The following is a 14,431-nucleotide window of genomic DNA, read 5'->3' as shown; positions in this document are numbered from 1 at the left end:
TCTCTCTCTCTCTAACAAATAAATAAATAAAATCTTTAAGAAAAAAAAAAAAAGACAAGCAAACCCCCTTGTAACTCTCCTCCCTGGGCTGATTTCTGTGGAATACCACTCTACTCATTAGTCACCCTAAGCCATGAGTAACTTCGGCCTTAACTCCTTTCACATTCTCATAAAGAGAAATGACCATTTTCTTTGTGTTTAGTTTATTGCCTGGTTTATATAAAAATCCCCTAAAAATATTTAGAGCATGGGAGAAAATATAAAGAAAAGTTCTTGAATGAGTAATTTTATTTGAAAGATTCTTAACTTTTAGTTGGAATAAAAACAGTAGATGTACGATGTACCTTCTCCATATCTTAAAATTAAGAACTAATTTAGAAAAGCTCTGGCAGATGAGATAAACTGCCACAAATCTTGGGCCCCGATTTCCATCTATGGAGAGCTGGAGAAAGGGTTTCCTCTTTGCAAAGAGTTCACTGCCCTTCTTGCAAGTCCTCTGGCCTTCAGAACATCTTGTAAATCTGCCCCTTCTAGATTCTGAGAGCAGGAACTGTAAAGCTGATATTTTAATGCACCATGTTTTAACTGCGGCTGCTTTGTTGTATGTATCCTAATTGAATATTTTCAATTTTGTACTTATGGCCTGAAGCAATCTAATCATCCAGGATACAATTTAATAAATTGAAAAAAAATTTTGTAAATGTACAGTAATGAATGGGACTAATTGCCATTGTGCCCCACACAGTGGAATGCAACCAGAAGATGCTTAATAAATATTAATTTATGATCATGACAGTTAGCCCTAAAGGCAGGGAACATGGTTTTCCTTTTTTTCTGAGTTACCATCCAATCAGAGAAAAGGCACTTTTATTCTTCGGTTTCACAATCCACAAAAGGAAATAGTTCTTGTTCCTCATTATCAACCCAGGATAGAGAAAGAAATGCAGAGGGATTAATTTAATAATTGTCTTTGTGTTTGAAGGTGGCGGCTGGCCAGGTGTTCTCAGGCTCAACTGAAGAATTAGAATGAAATGGGTTTGAATGGGCAGATTAAGGGGAGATGATGAAATCCTGGAGTGCCCCTTCTCAACCCCTTCTAACTTAGAGCTTTTCTTGCTTCAGGTGGCTGAGGCAGATGACCTTTCGTATGCTCTTGTCATCCTAAATCAATCTTAAGAAAATGGTTACTGTCCGGAGGTAATAAACTGCAGAATGCAGTTCTTCTGCGTAGTCACTCAATAATTGCATAATGCAGGAGGAAAACACTGACTATTTAAATGGCTGAACTCAGAAATTTAACAACCACGAAATAAGGTTGAAGGTAACCATCCAAATGACCTGCAGAGGCCTGGCTGATGGGGCATCCTTTTTTTTTTTTAAATATTTTATTTATTTATTTACTTGACAGAGAGAGCACAAGCAGTGGGAACAGCAGGGGCAGAGGGAGAGAGAGAGAAGCAGCCTCCCCGTGGAGCAGAGAGCCTGACCTGGGGCTCAATCCCAGGACTTTGGGATCATGACCTGAGCCGAAGGTGGACACTTAACTGACTGAGCCACTCGGGCGCCCCTGATGGTGTATCCTTTGACCCAATAATCCCTGGACTCTAGAGCCAACCCTAGGCCGGCTGGCCATGTCTAGGCTGCTGCCTATTTTTGTACAGCTTGTGAGCTAAGAATGGTTTTTACATTTTTTACATGATTGGAACACAATAAAAAAAGCTAACATTTCATGACCCATTAAAAGTGAAATAAATGCAAGTTTGATTGCACACATATCAAGTTTTATTTGAACATAGACATGCTCGTTCATTTACGTATTGTTTATAACTGCTTTTGTACTACACCAGCAAGGCTGAGTAGCTGAAACAAGACCATGTGACCCGCAGAGTCAAAAATGTTTGCTGTCTGGCCCTTTGCAGGGAAAGTTTGCCTTTCCTGGATCTAGAGAATCTATCCAAAAAGCAGCCCACAAAATGTGGAATAAGCTTATCATCACAGTGTTATCTATAATAGGAAAATTGTGAAAAATATAGATGTTCCCCAACTGTACAGGTGTTTATTAAGTAAATTGTGGCATATCCATTCAATGGAACTTTTCAAAACCATTAAAAATAAAGGCAACGACTATCTACCAATATCAAAAAGTAAAATGCTTATATTAGTTAAATTGGAAAAGAAATCAGAGCACAAACTTGTATGATTCTAGCCTTTACTTAGTCCATTAATTAAGTTATCTAGTAACATTTGTTGGGGGCTAGAATATATTTTTTAAAAGATTTATTTATTTATTTTTAGAGAGTATGAGTGGGGGTGGGGCGTGGGCTGGGGTAGGAACAGCGGGAGAGGGAGAGGGGACGCAGACTTCCCGCTGAGGATGCGGGACCATGAGAGCATGACCGGAGCCAAAACCAAGAGTCAAGCGCTCAACCAACTGAGCCACCCAGGCACCCCTGGGGGCTAGAATATTATTGAGGCATGTATCATATACATGAGAGGGGAAAAACCACCTCGAAAGTGTTTACAGTGAGTTGGTAAAAGTGATCAATTTTGCTGATTATTTTTCTCATCTCTACTTCTTTTTTTTTCTGTGTGATGTTTATTTTACTTCCATATTAAAAACCTTCTCAGAAAAGATTAGGGAAAGCATCAGAGCGCCAGAGAGGATGAAAAACAGCTCTCCACAAGACTGACACTACCCGGTGGGGCATGCAGAGGACCCCTGACCCTAGGGACTGTGGCTTGTTCTGCTCCAGCGATTCCTGCTTGTATCTCCTCTTTTGCCACATTTCTCTTTATAAAAGAAAAGAGCAGGCCTCTCTTTAAAAATTTCCCTGCTTTCTACCTCCATCAACTCAGGGAGCCAGGAGGTATGAAAGACGGTCCCTCCATCCAATAAACATATAACAAACGTATTTACAATCAGTTGGGCCATCTGAGCAAACCCCAACTCTTTCTCTGAAGAGATATAATTGCCTTTCTGTGTCCTTCACAACCTATGAACTCACACCAGAGAAGATTGAAGTGAGAGTTTTTTCTGAACTGGAATTGGTTCTGGAGCCTGGATACTGGATACCATGTTTCTTCCTCCCGCCCCCTAATCAGGAAGATGACCATTAATCACATTACATTTCAGTCTTTAAAGTAATACAGCATCACTGTTTCTTAATATTGCTTTTCAATATTTCAAGACATATAAGGATGAAATTAGTAGCAAAGGCAACATATTAGTAGGATTAAAAATGTGACTAGCACAAAACACTGAAGGGCATTAAGAAATTATTACGTGCATAAGGCATCCATAGAAAGACAAAGAAAAGGAGTTTAAAAAAATACCAGAATGATCCAAAGAATGATCCACCCAGCCCAGTGGCCTGAGGCGGTCATGGCAATGATGACCCAGTGGGAGTAGCGGACAACCCCCGATGGTCGTTCCACATGAGTGAAATAACATCAACATTCGCAATGGTCCTCCCTCCTTATCTTTGGATACAGTTCTTAGGCTGATCAGAGACATCTATGTAGGGCCTGGAAACGTGAATTAAGTCTGATAAGTATTTCTTGGGCACCAACAGCATTGGGATTAGAAATAACTGAGGACAGTGTTGTGTTCTGGCTAGCAGGGGGATGGTTGCATGGTGGGAATGGGGCATCAAACTATCATGGCTATGATTCAAATATGAGGATGTGGTAACAGCAGCAAAAAGGAACGAGAGGAAAACATGAGACACATTTTCAAAGGACAAATTTATGTGACTCAGTGATTGATTAGAGCGGGGGGCACTATATAGAAATTTCCCTGATGGCAGAATTTGTGCCCTAGACATGCTACAGATGGCTAACCCAGCACCTGCCATTCATATAGCAAATGTGCTTTGAGTGAAATTTGTTATGAAGATGATTGTAATGCTGGGAGAAATGTAGTATCATTAACAAGATTAAAAGATAAAGAAAGCCAGATTTTTTTTTTTTAAAGAAAAATTATGAGCCTAGTTTTGAAAAAAACAATTTAAGGTAACAGTGGGTCATCCAACATCAGCTGTCTAGTTAGCTGATTGGAATTATGGAATTCTAGGGGCACTCTTGACAAGTATTCCTATATTCAGCAAGCATTTCTTTAGTTTTGAAACTCCTAAAGAATTGATTCTGCTTTCTACTAACCAATTTTGTCTTTGTTCCAACCTTTCAAAAGCAGTTGGAAGGCTTTCAGTTAATATGCAAATTACTGTTGTCTATTAAAATTGCCCGAATTTGGAGTAATGATAACCAGTCATAATGGGGGTTAGTTTTGAAATATATTGAGATTTTTCTCATGCATTCTTTTTTCTTCTGGAAACACCCATTTGCCTTGAGAGGATTTAGGAATGTTATAAAGGGCTGGGAAGGGTTAGTAATTAGGGGGCACCTGACTGGGTAAGTCCATAGCACATGCAGCTCTTGATCTCGGGGTTGTGAGTTCAAGCCCCATGTTGGGTGTAGAGCTTACTTAAACACACACACACAACTAAAAAAATAGTAATTAAAGAAAAAGTAAAACAAAACAAAACAAAAATAAACACCAAAGGTTGGTAAATATAGGAAGGGTTAGTATTTAGCCTCTGACATCAAAGTAGGATTTTCAAAAAAGCAATGATGATTAATTTTGCTTGGAAAGAAAGAGTTTTCTAAATTTCTTTAACTGTCAAGACTAAACCATGAAAATTTAAATCAGATTTTCTTCCATAGTGCATAGTGCATAGCCCTTCCCCTTAAGGCAGCTAAGCAACGAGGATGGCTGATGAAGAAGACAAGAGGATATGATATAGAGGAAATAGAAAGGCTAAAGCCTGACCCTCTGGTCCAAGGGAAGGATGACAGGAGTTTGAGGACATCAAATATGAAATTCTCAGCTCCATCTCCCATGTGAGGTTGAAAGTTCAGTAAGTAAGGTTTTAGAAACATCCAGATAGGTGTGTGGAAGCTGAAGGACATTTGCACTAATGCCTTACTTTCCTGGTAGTGTGGAAGAGGCTGTTGGTTCCCCCCAAGAGTTCCAGCCTTTGGCTTGTCACATATCCAAGATGGCATGAGGAAGGTAGCAGCATGAGGTAGCAGCACAATGTGGCTCAAGAATGAGCAACTGGTTCCTCCTACGCACATATGTGATCTAAAAGGGGACACTCTGTGAAGCGTCTCAGGAGTGCAGAAAGATTTTGTAGACCAGCAGGGGTTTAGGGACAGAGAGGCGAGGCTAAAGGCTGTGAAGAATGGGAGGCAAATGATTGGCACCACAGACACTCCGGTGCTGGGAACTAAGTTTTCATCTTCAAAGGTCAGACAGAACTGCCACACCTCAGCAGTCACCAATCCAAAGAGCAGCCCCCCTGCATTTCCCCTAAGCTTCTGTAAGGATGCAGGTAACTCAGCCCCCTTTCCTGTACCCAGAAGCTTTCCTAGAGAGAAACAGAGGAGGGAGCCAACTTCGGAATGCCTGAGCACTTACTTGAAGTCATCGAAGCAGAAGTGCGTTCTCTGGAGAGACAGTGCAAATAGTGGGATGGGACTAACGTCTACAGATTAAACAAAATATGTGCTCACTGGCCACCCCCTATGTTCTCCAATTCCTCCGAAATGTGGGGACTTAGGAGGAAATCTGAAAAGTTATAATAAAATAAGGAAGCTGCATTTCTTTGTACAACTGGGTGTATACAATGTGAGTGAATATTCAGCACTTCTTCACATCATTAAAATTAGGAGTTAAATGAGGATTGACCTCAATAAATTACTCTCAGTGTAACTCAATAGGTACAGGATAAAGCTGAACTAGGAAACTTGTCTTCAAAATGCATGGCATTATTTCCAATTGCTGGAAGTAAGAACTGTCCTAAGCTTTATTAGACCATCTTCCTCCAATGACATTAAAGCTGACTTCAGAATATAGAGCTATTTTAAGAGCCTTCATGTATTTACTAGGATCCAAACAATTGGATTGATTACCACTATTGAAATCCTTTCAAAGTAACGAAGCACTGTAAAAAATCTCCACAAATATCCCTGAATCGTAGGCTTCACCTCTTGTTCTTTAATCATCTATTGTCATTGCTCTAATTTTTCCCTGTGGTCTATGATTTGCTAATTCCAAGTAAGCGAGAGGAAACTTGCTTCAATTCAGAATCTGATATTTTATGTTTTGGAATTCACTGAATAAATAAATGCTTATTGAACAAGTTCCTCTTTGGAGGTAGGTATTTTCCCCTGTGTTTTTGCCCCACTTATTAGTCAAATGGTGGACACTGAGAGAATGATAGCTTTGCCCATCCAGTGATAGAAGTAATAATAAACATAAGTGCTCATCATTTGTCCAGCATTGTATGCAATTTATAGAAATGACCACATTTCATCATCACAGTAACTGCACAAGTATTATTTTTAACCTTATTTTACAGATAAGGAAACTGAGATGTAGATACATTAAGTATCTTGTCAAAAATCTTATAGCTAAAAAAAATAAATAAATCCTACAGTGAGTAAGTGGCAGAGATGAGTTTCAAACCCATTCAGCTTAATTTCCTAGCTCCTTTTCTTAGCAATGTCACTGTATTCTAGTTTGGTTGTTCTGCTTCTCCACCAGATCACTGTAGATAGCTCTGTTGCTCCTTTGTCGCTGTGGTACACTTCTGGACTCCATTTATTTATTTATTCCACATGTATTGAGTATTTCCTAAGTATATCCTACTGTAGAAGACGCTAGGCGGGGACTGGAACACAGGTAAATTTTCGGGTTAGTAGAGGACATGGGTTTGTTAACAAGTATTAATAAAATTAGGACTAACTTGACGTTCACAGAGTGAGCTGTGGGAACAAGATGGAAGGTGACTGAGTTTTTCCTGGGGAGATCAAGGAAAGTTTCTTTTTTAAAGATTTTATTTATTTATTTATTTATTTATTTAAATTTTATTTTATTGTTATGTTAGTCACCATACAATACATCCTTAGTGTTTGATGTAGTGTTCCACGATTCATTGTTTGCGTATAACACCCAATGCTCCACACAGTACGTGCCCTCCTTAATACCCATCACCAGGCTAACCCATTCCCCCACCCCCCTCCCCTCTAGAACCCTCAGTTTGTTTCTCAGAGTCCATCATCTCTCATGGTTCATCTCCCCCACCGATTCCCCCCCTTCATTTCTCCCTTCCTTCTCCTCCATGCTCTTCCTTATGTTCCACAAAGAAGTGAAACCATATGATAATTGACTTTCTCTGCTTGACTTATTTCACTTAGCATAATCTCCTCCAGTCCCTTCCATGTTGATGTAAAAGTTGGGTATTCATCCTTTCTGATGGCTGAGTAATATTCCATTGTATATATGGACCACATCTTCTTTATCCATTCATCTGTTGAAGGGCATCTCAGCTGTTTCCACAGTTTGGCTATTGCAGACATTGCTGCTATGAACATTGGGTGCATATGGCCCTTCTTTTCACTACATCTGTGTCTTTGGGGTAAATACCCAGTAGTGCAATTGCTGGGTCATAGGGTAGCTCTATTTTTAATTTTCTGAGGCACCTCCACACTGTTTTCCAAAGCAGCTGTACCAACTTGCATTCCCACCAACAGTGTAAGAGGGTTCCCCTTTCTCCACAACCTTTCCAAAATTTGTGGTTTCTTGCCTTGTCAATTTTTGCCATTCTAACTGGTTTAAGGTGGTATCTCAGTGTGGTTTTGATTTGAATTTCCCTGATGGCTAATGATGATGAACATTTTTTCATGTGTCTGTAGCCTTTTGTATGTCTTCTTTGGAGAAGTGTCTGTTCATGTCTTCTGCCCATCTTTTGACTTGATTATTTGTTTTTTGGGTGTTGAGTTTGAGAAGTTCTTTATAGATCTTGGATACCAGCCCTTTATCTGTAGTGTCATTTGCAAATATCTTCTCTCATTCTGTGTGTTGCCTCTTTTGTTTTGCTGACTGTTTCCTTTGCTGTGCAGAAGTTTTTATCTTGATGAAGTCCCAAAAGTTCATTTTTGCTAAGAATAAACATTGTTAAAATGTCTATGCTACCCAGAGCAATCTACACCTTCAGTGCCATCCCGATCAAAATTCCAATGACATTTTTCAGAGTGCTGGAACAAACAATCCTAAAATTTGTATGGAATCAGAAAAGACCCCAAATTGCCAAGGAAATGTTGATAAAGAAAAACAAAGCTGGGGGCATCATGTTGCCTGATTTCAAGCTATATTACAAAGCAGTGATTGCCAAGACAGCATGGTACTGGCACAAAAACAGACACATAGATAGATCAATGGAACAGAATAGAGAGCCCAGATATGGACCCTCAACTCTATGGTCAAATAATCTTCGACAAAGCAGGAAAAAATATGTAATGGAAAAAAGACAGTCTCTTCAATAAATGGTGCTGGGAAAATTGGACAGCCACGTGCAGAAGAATGAAACTCCACCATTCTCTAACACCATACACAAAGATAAACTCAAAATGGATGAAAGACCTCAATGTGAGACAGGAATCCAATAAAATCCTAGAGGAGAACATAGGCAGTAACCTCTTTGACATCGGCCACAGCAACTTCTTTCAAGATACATCTCCAAAGGCTAGTGAATCAAGGAAAGCTTCTTGAAGGAGTGGAATCCAAGGTATAGTCTGGAGACCGCTGGAGGTCCCTGAAACCCTTTCAGGGGGCTTGCACAGTCAAAACTCTTTCCTTAATTATGCTAAGATATTCTTTGCCCTTTTTCCGTGGGCAGACGAACCTCTCCAGGGGCTACTTCATGCGTGCTGTCTCAAACCAATGCATGCACATGCAGTTATGAGAACCCCACTGTCTTCTGTCAATCCAGAGATTTACAAATATTTAAAATATTGCCCCTGTTTCTACTACTTTTTTTGTTTCAGAAACTACAGTTATATTTCTTAAAATATTTATGTTACCTTATGGGTTGTTTTGTTTTTCAATGGATTAATAAAGAAATATTTTTAAAGATCTCCGTTTAAACTTTTAATCCAGTAAATATCCATAGATAAGATCTATATAGACACAATGTCTTTGGGCTTCTGAATTTGTAGGAGTATAAAGAAATGCTAAAACCCAACTTCTGAGAAGGGCTGGCAGAGAGGAATGCATACTGGAGTTGGCATCAGAAGACTCCTGCTCTGGCCTCATCTCTGCCACTCAGCCTGTGTGCCCGGGGGGCCATCAGAACACACCTAGTCTGGGTTTCTCCCTGAAGTAAGAGGATGGCCACGCCTACCCACCCCCTAGGTGTAGCTCAAATGAGATAAAATATATAAAATTGCCCAAGTCATGAGAGTCACTTGTAATATTTGGTGTTTATTTTGGTGTGATATATATACATTCACCTTAGGATTTTTAAAATGCATATGAAAATAATTCAAGGATATGGTAAAAATAAAATCCAAACATTCGAAGAGGGATTTCTTGTGGGAAAAAGGTCTCCTGGTTTTTAACTCACCACTTCCACTCGCCAGAGGTAAATATCCACCCTACTCCCTTGCTGCTTTCACTTTTCTGGGTAGTGACAATCACTACTTAAAGTAATAGGCTTACTCTTCCATTTCTTGCTTAGCAATTTTAGGGAGTGTCTAAAACATCTGTGCTGTGAAAAATGAAGCTATAGCTTATTTGTATGATCCCTAACTAGATGCTCATATGTCATTTTAAATATAAATAAGATAATTAGGCCTTGACTTGCTGCCTTACTACATTTTTCCCTTTGTTAGTCTACTACTTTTTTAAATAGTCTCTTGACTCTACCCTATAAAGCAAGAGGATATGACTTTATTCACCTTCCCTCCATCTTTACTCCTTCTCTTCTGCTTCCCTATTTCTGACAGTGTATCCTGTAAATTTTATCCTGTATCAACTTATCTTTCCTGTATCATGTTTTTGTGTGGATTGAATTCTCAGTGAACAGCATTTGCACTGCTATGACTTTATAAATACTGTTCACTGCACATCCTTCTCTATAGGCTCAAAGCCAGGTGAGATTTTTGTGCCACTGGAAGGAAAGGCTTTCAGCCTAAAGGACATTTTATTGGTGCATTCCATAATCCTTGATTGCCTGTTCATATTTAGACAATGGGACAGGATATAATGAATGCCAGGCTTCCGGGTGATGTCCAACTTGCAGAATTGGGGAGACTTTACTCTGGAGCATGACCTGCCATCATAGGAATCTCCGTCTGTTTCATCTCTTTAGAGCATGGGGCTAGATGTCAGGTTGGCATGTCTGGGTATTCTGCACTGCGGAGTGCGGATGGAGATGGGGATGGTGTGTGCAACTGCACACTCTCCGTCAACAGAGCTTTCATCAAGTCCCCAGTTTTCAGGTCGCCTCTGAACTTTGCTCATTGTCCTTCCTAGGGCTCTACTTGGAATGCCAACTCTGGAATCCTCTTTTTGGGGGACAATCAAGACTGCTTCTCCAGTCAGAATGCTTCCTTCCTGTTACCCATGTTCAGGTATTTGTTGATCTCTTTCACATGCTGATAATTCCCTTCCCTCACTACTCTTTAAACTTACAGGCTTTTTTTTTTTCTCTTCCCTTTTTACTTCCTTATGGCCATTTCAATAGGGTCTTGGGAAGGAGGATAGGAAATACGTATGCTCAGTCATTATATCAGAAGCCCGTGGTGTTTCTCTTAAAAAAAAAAAAAACTTTTAAGGATTGATGGACTAGTTGTCGTATCTTCAGATTTTAGGTCTCAGGAAATTTGGAAGTGAAATCCCAGTACATTAAAATATATTGCCCTGATTATTTTTCTTAATTTTTTTTGTGATTATGTTGACTGTGGCTCATGTACAGTGATGATTAAACTTAAATGCTGTCTTCAAGGATGAATGAAGAAATGATTTATAAAACTGATAGACAAGGAAAAATTTATTTGCAGCCATCTCAAACACTCAAATGAAATAAATATGCAATACATATGATTTCTGTATTAAGGTCACAGATTTCTTTTAGTGGAACATTCTAGGACATGGAAGGCAGGGCTGTCATGGTTAAAGCATCCTAGGGAGGAAATGATCAGGGTTTCTTTGGTCACCAAGAAAATAAATACACCTTGTTAACAATCTAGTAGAGATGAAGTAAAAATAAGTCAGGGAGCTTCCTTGCAGTAGCCATGAAAAATGTTAGACATTATTTAAAGGTCGAATTCACACTTTCAGGCATCATCACTGTCTTATTATACACATCTGATCTTTAAATACCCTCTTAGTTAAATATTGATTGTTTTTCAGGCTCTACTTAAACTACAAATACTGACCACATCTACCAACTTTTTTCCCCATTTTGTAACAGCTTTGTTGAAGTCTGATTGACATATAATAAATTGCCCATATTTAAAGTGTACAATTTAATAAGTTCTGACATATGTATATACCCATGATATCATCACCACAGTCAAGATAATGAACATATCTATCACCCTTCAAAATTTTCTTCTGTCCCTTGGTAATCCATTCCTTCTGCCTCTCCCCATCTCTCCTACCATCTCCAGGAAACCACTGGTCTGCTTTCTGCCACTATAGATTAGTTTACATTTTCTAGGATTTCATAGCACGATATGTGCTTTTATCTGTTTGGCTTTTTTTCTCACAGAATAACTTTTGCAGTTCTGTCGTGTGGTGGTTTCCCCTTTAAGACTTTTACAAATAAAGTTGCCATGAATATTTGCATACATGTCTTTGTGTGGATATAAGCTTTCATTTCTTTTGGGCTGGGTCGTATGCTGGGTTTATATTTAACTTTTTAAGAAACTTTTGCTGCTTTGCCTGCTTACGAGCAGAGTATGAGAGTTCCAATTCTTCCACATTCTCACCATCACTTGGAAGGCTCAGTTTCTTTATTTTAGCCATTCTGTTGGGTGTGTAGTGGTAGCTCATTGTTGTTTTAATTAACTAATTTAAATTAGTAAGATTAATTTTAGTTAATTAATTGGTTATAATTATTTAATTGTTTAATTAACATTTCCTTAATGACTAACAATATTATACTTACGCATTATACTTACTGTACTTGTAGGTGCTTATTTGCCATCCATATATCTTCTTTTGTGACTTGTCTATTCAAATCTTTGACCCATTTTTCTTTTCTTTTTTTTTTTAAGATTTTATTTATTTATTTGAGAGAGAGAGAATGAGAGATAGAGAGCACAAGAGGGAAGAGGGTCAGAGGGAGAAGCTGACTCCCCGCTGAGCAGGGAGCCCAATGTGGGACTCGATCCTGGGACTCCAGGATCATGACCTGAGCCGAAGGCAGTCACTTAACCAACTGAGCCACCCAGGCACCCGACCCATTTTTCATTGGGTTAATTTTTACCCTTACTTTTGACTTTGAGAATTCTTTATATATCCTGGGCACAAATCTTTTATCAGTATGTGATTTGTAAGTATTTTCTCCCAGCCTATTGCACATCTTTTCATTCTCTTACCATCTAGAGAATTATATTTTTTGTGGTCTTTATGGGAATTTTAATTTCTTTAAGGACTAATGACAATCATTTATGAATAGTATATCCAGTTCAGTTGTCTTAGAGAACTATACAGAAAGGCTGAGGTGATGCCTCAGACTTTCAGACAGACGTTTCAAAGAGGCAGTTTACTTGAACCATTAGTTATTATGGGAAATACAATTCTATGTAATTCACAGAGCTTATTTCTTAAAATTAAAAAATTACAAAAGCTGTAATTTCATGTTTTTTTAAGTGAATCATATTCTGAGTATAAAAATATTTTGAATTTCTTAAATTATAAAATATATTTCAGATGTAGAAATTCTTTTAGTTTTTTGTTTCTCTCTTCATTCAGATATTTTAACCTGAGTTATTCTAATGAAATAATTTATTCAGTCTCTCTTTCAAGCTTTTTATAGATAGAAGATTCATAATCATTAGATTGGTCATAGAATATTGGGTTATATGAATCACATTTAGTAATAAATGAAAGTTTATGAGAGTATGAATGATGGGTCTATACCTCTCATAAGGCTCTCATATTTGTATCAGAGTTGTACTAAATTTAATCCTGGAAGGAAGACAAACTCTAGATAAGGATGCTCAAGCAGTATATTTAAAGCCAGCAGCCTGGATTTGGTTATGCCCCTTTGCATGCAATTGGAAGCTGACCATCGCTGGACGACTCAACTCAGTATCTTCATTACCAAAAATCTTCTTTATTGCTTCTATTCTTGTATTCTCCGGTGCTTGTGCAAATTAAAAGCAGATATTCCTCCAAAACAGTTGAAGTTGTATGATCTAGATACTCTTTGGAAGTAGCCACTCTATCCTCTATCATGGAAACCCCACCCCCCGAGTTGGTTAAGTCAGATACTTGGGCATTATTTTCTCTCTGTCCTCATCCCCAATTTTACTGCCTTGTTCAAGCCACCACCGTCTCCCTGTTGGATTCTTAAAGCAGCCTCCCTCCTCATGTCCCTGCCTCCGTTCTTCCTCTCCATCAGTCCATCACTCACACAGTAGCCAGGTAGAGTCTTCAAAATCTGAATCGAAACACACTTCGTTCCTGCTCAAATCTTGGCCGTAGTTTTTTTATTACCTTAAGAATAAAGTCCAAATTTCTTAGTGTGATTTTGCAAAGCTATTCAGGTTGAATTTTATCCTTAAAATATAAGACTAGCAAAGCTCAGCGACTGAATGGATATGGGGCTGTAGCATCCTTGCTACAGTGAGGCAATTTAAGTAAAAGGGTTTTGTGAAGCATATAACATTATTTTAATGTCATTATCATGTTATTATTATACCTGTTTCTCAGTGAATCTCTGAGAACTATGGAATACCAGATTTCACTTTTAAGTGGCTTGCTATTCCAGCCCATGCTCATGGAACCGTGGCATATGGGGTTGGTTGCTTCATGACTCTAGAAACTCAGATAAATGCTGTACGGTTGGACACCTTTGTCTCCATCCTCAACCCTTACAGGTGCTCAGCCTTGAGCAGTCATGGTGCCCATTGGATAGTTGGGATCATCCTGGAGGAAGGGCTGTGAAGGTGACAGAAGCTTCACATAGGACTTCACATATGACTTAAGCCCACTCTGCACCACCTGTAGCTTCCCCTCTCATCAAGGAGTTCCTGTTTTCTTCTCCTCTTCTCACCTGGGAGAGCTGACTCGGGCCCTTAAGGACCAGTAGGTTCTCGTCATACATCTTTGGGTTGTAAGGAACAGAAATCCTGAAAAGCGGGAACTAGAAAACTCAAGAACTGGAGGTAGTCTCTCCAAACCTCAAGTGCCACATGGTTTCTCTCACGTCTTCTAACTGTCTGCTATGGTCTTCTGCTTCAGCCAGCTTTCTACTTACTCGTCTTGCACAAGACCCAGTGTGGTACCATCCAATTCTGTATATATCCTGTGTAGCAGGGTGGGTCGTCTCTCTGACATAGGCCAAGGGCAGGT

At 39.0% G+C, this 14,431-nt stretch overlaps 1 protein-coding gene across 4 annotated transcripts in view; it reads left to right on the top strand.

The window, feature by feature from the left end:
- The window catches only part of SSPN (sarcospan), a 250,290-nt gene that overhangs the window by 44,763 nt on the left and 191,096 nt on the right, over positions 1 to 14,431 (top strand). Inside the window, exon 1 of one of the 4 annotated variants that reach the window (XM_073877829.1) lies at positions 10,430 to 10,476. The exons of the other annotated variants lie outside the window; for them this stretch is intronic. The gene's annotated coding sequence lies outside the window, so the exon portion shown is untranslated. Of the gene's footprint in view, positions 1 to 10,429; positions 10,477 to 14,431 lie in introns of those variants that run through there. 4 annotated transcript variants of the gene reach the window in all.

Source organism: Callorhinus ursinus, unplaced genomic scaffold, assembly GCF_003265705.2.
Source record: "Callorhinus ursinus isolate GAN/ISIS: 27379988/994484 unplaced genomic scaffold, GSC_fseal_2.0 scaffold27, whole genome shotgun sequence".
In the NCBI taxonomy this organism is placed as follows: Eukaryota; Metazoa; Chordata; class Mammalia; order Carnivora; family Otariidae; genus Callorhinus; species Callorhinus ursinus.
Note: the sequence above shows the minus strand (reverse complement) of the source record. Positions and strands in the feature narration are given on the sequence as shown.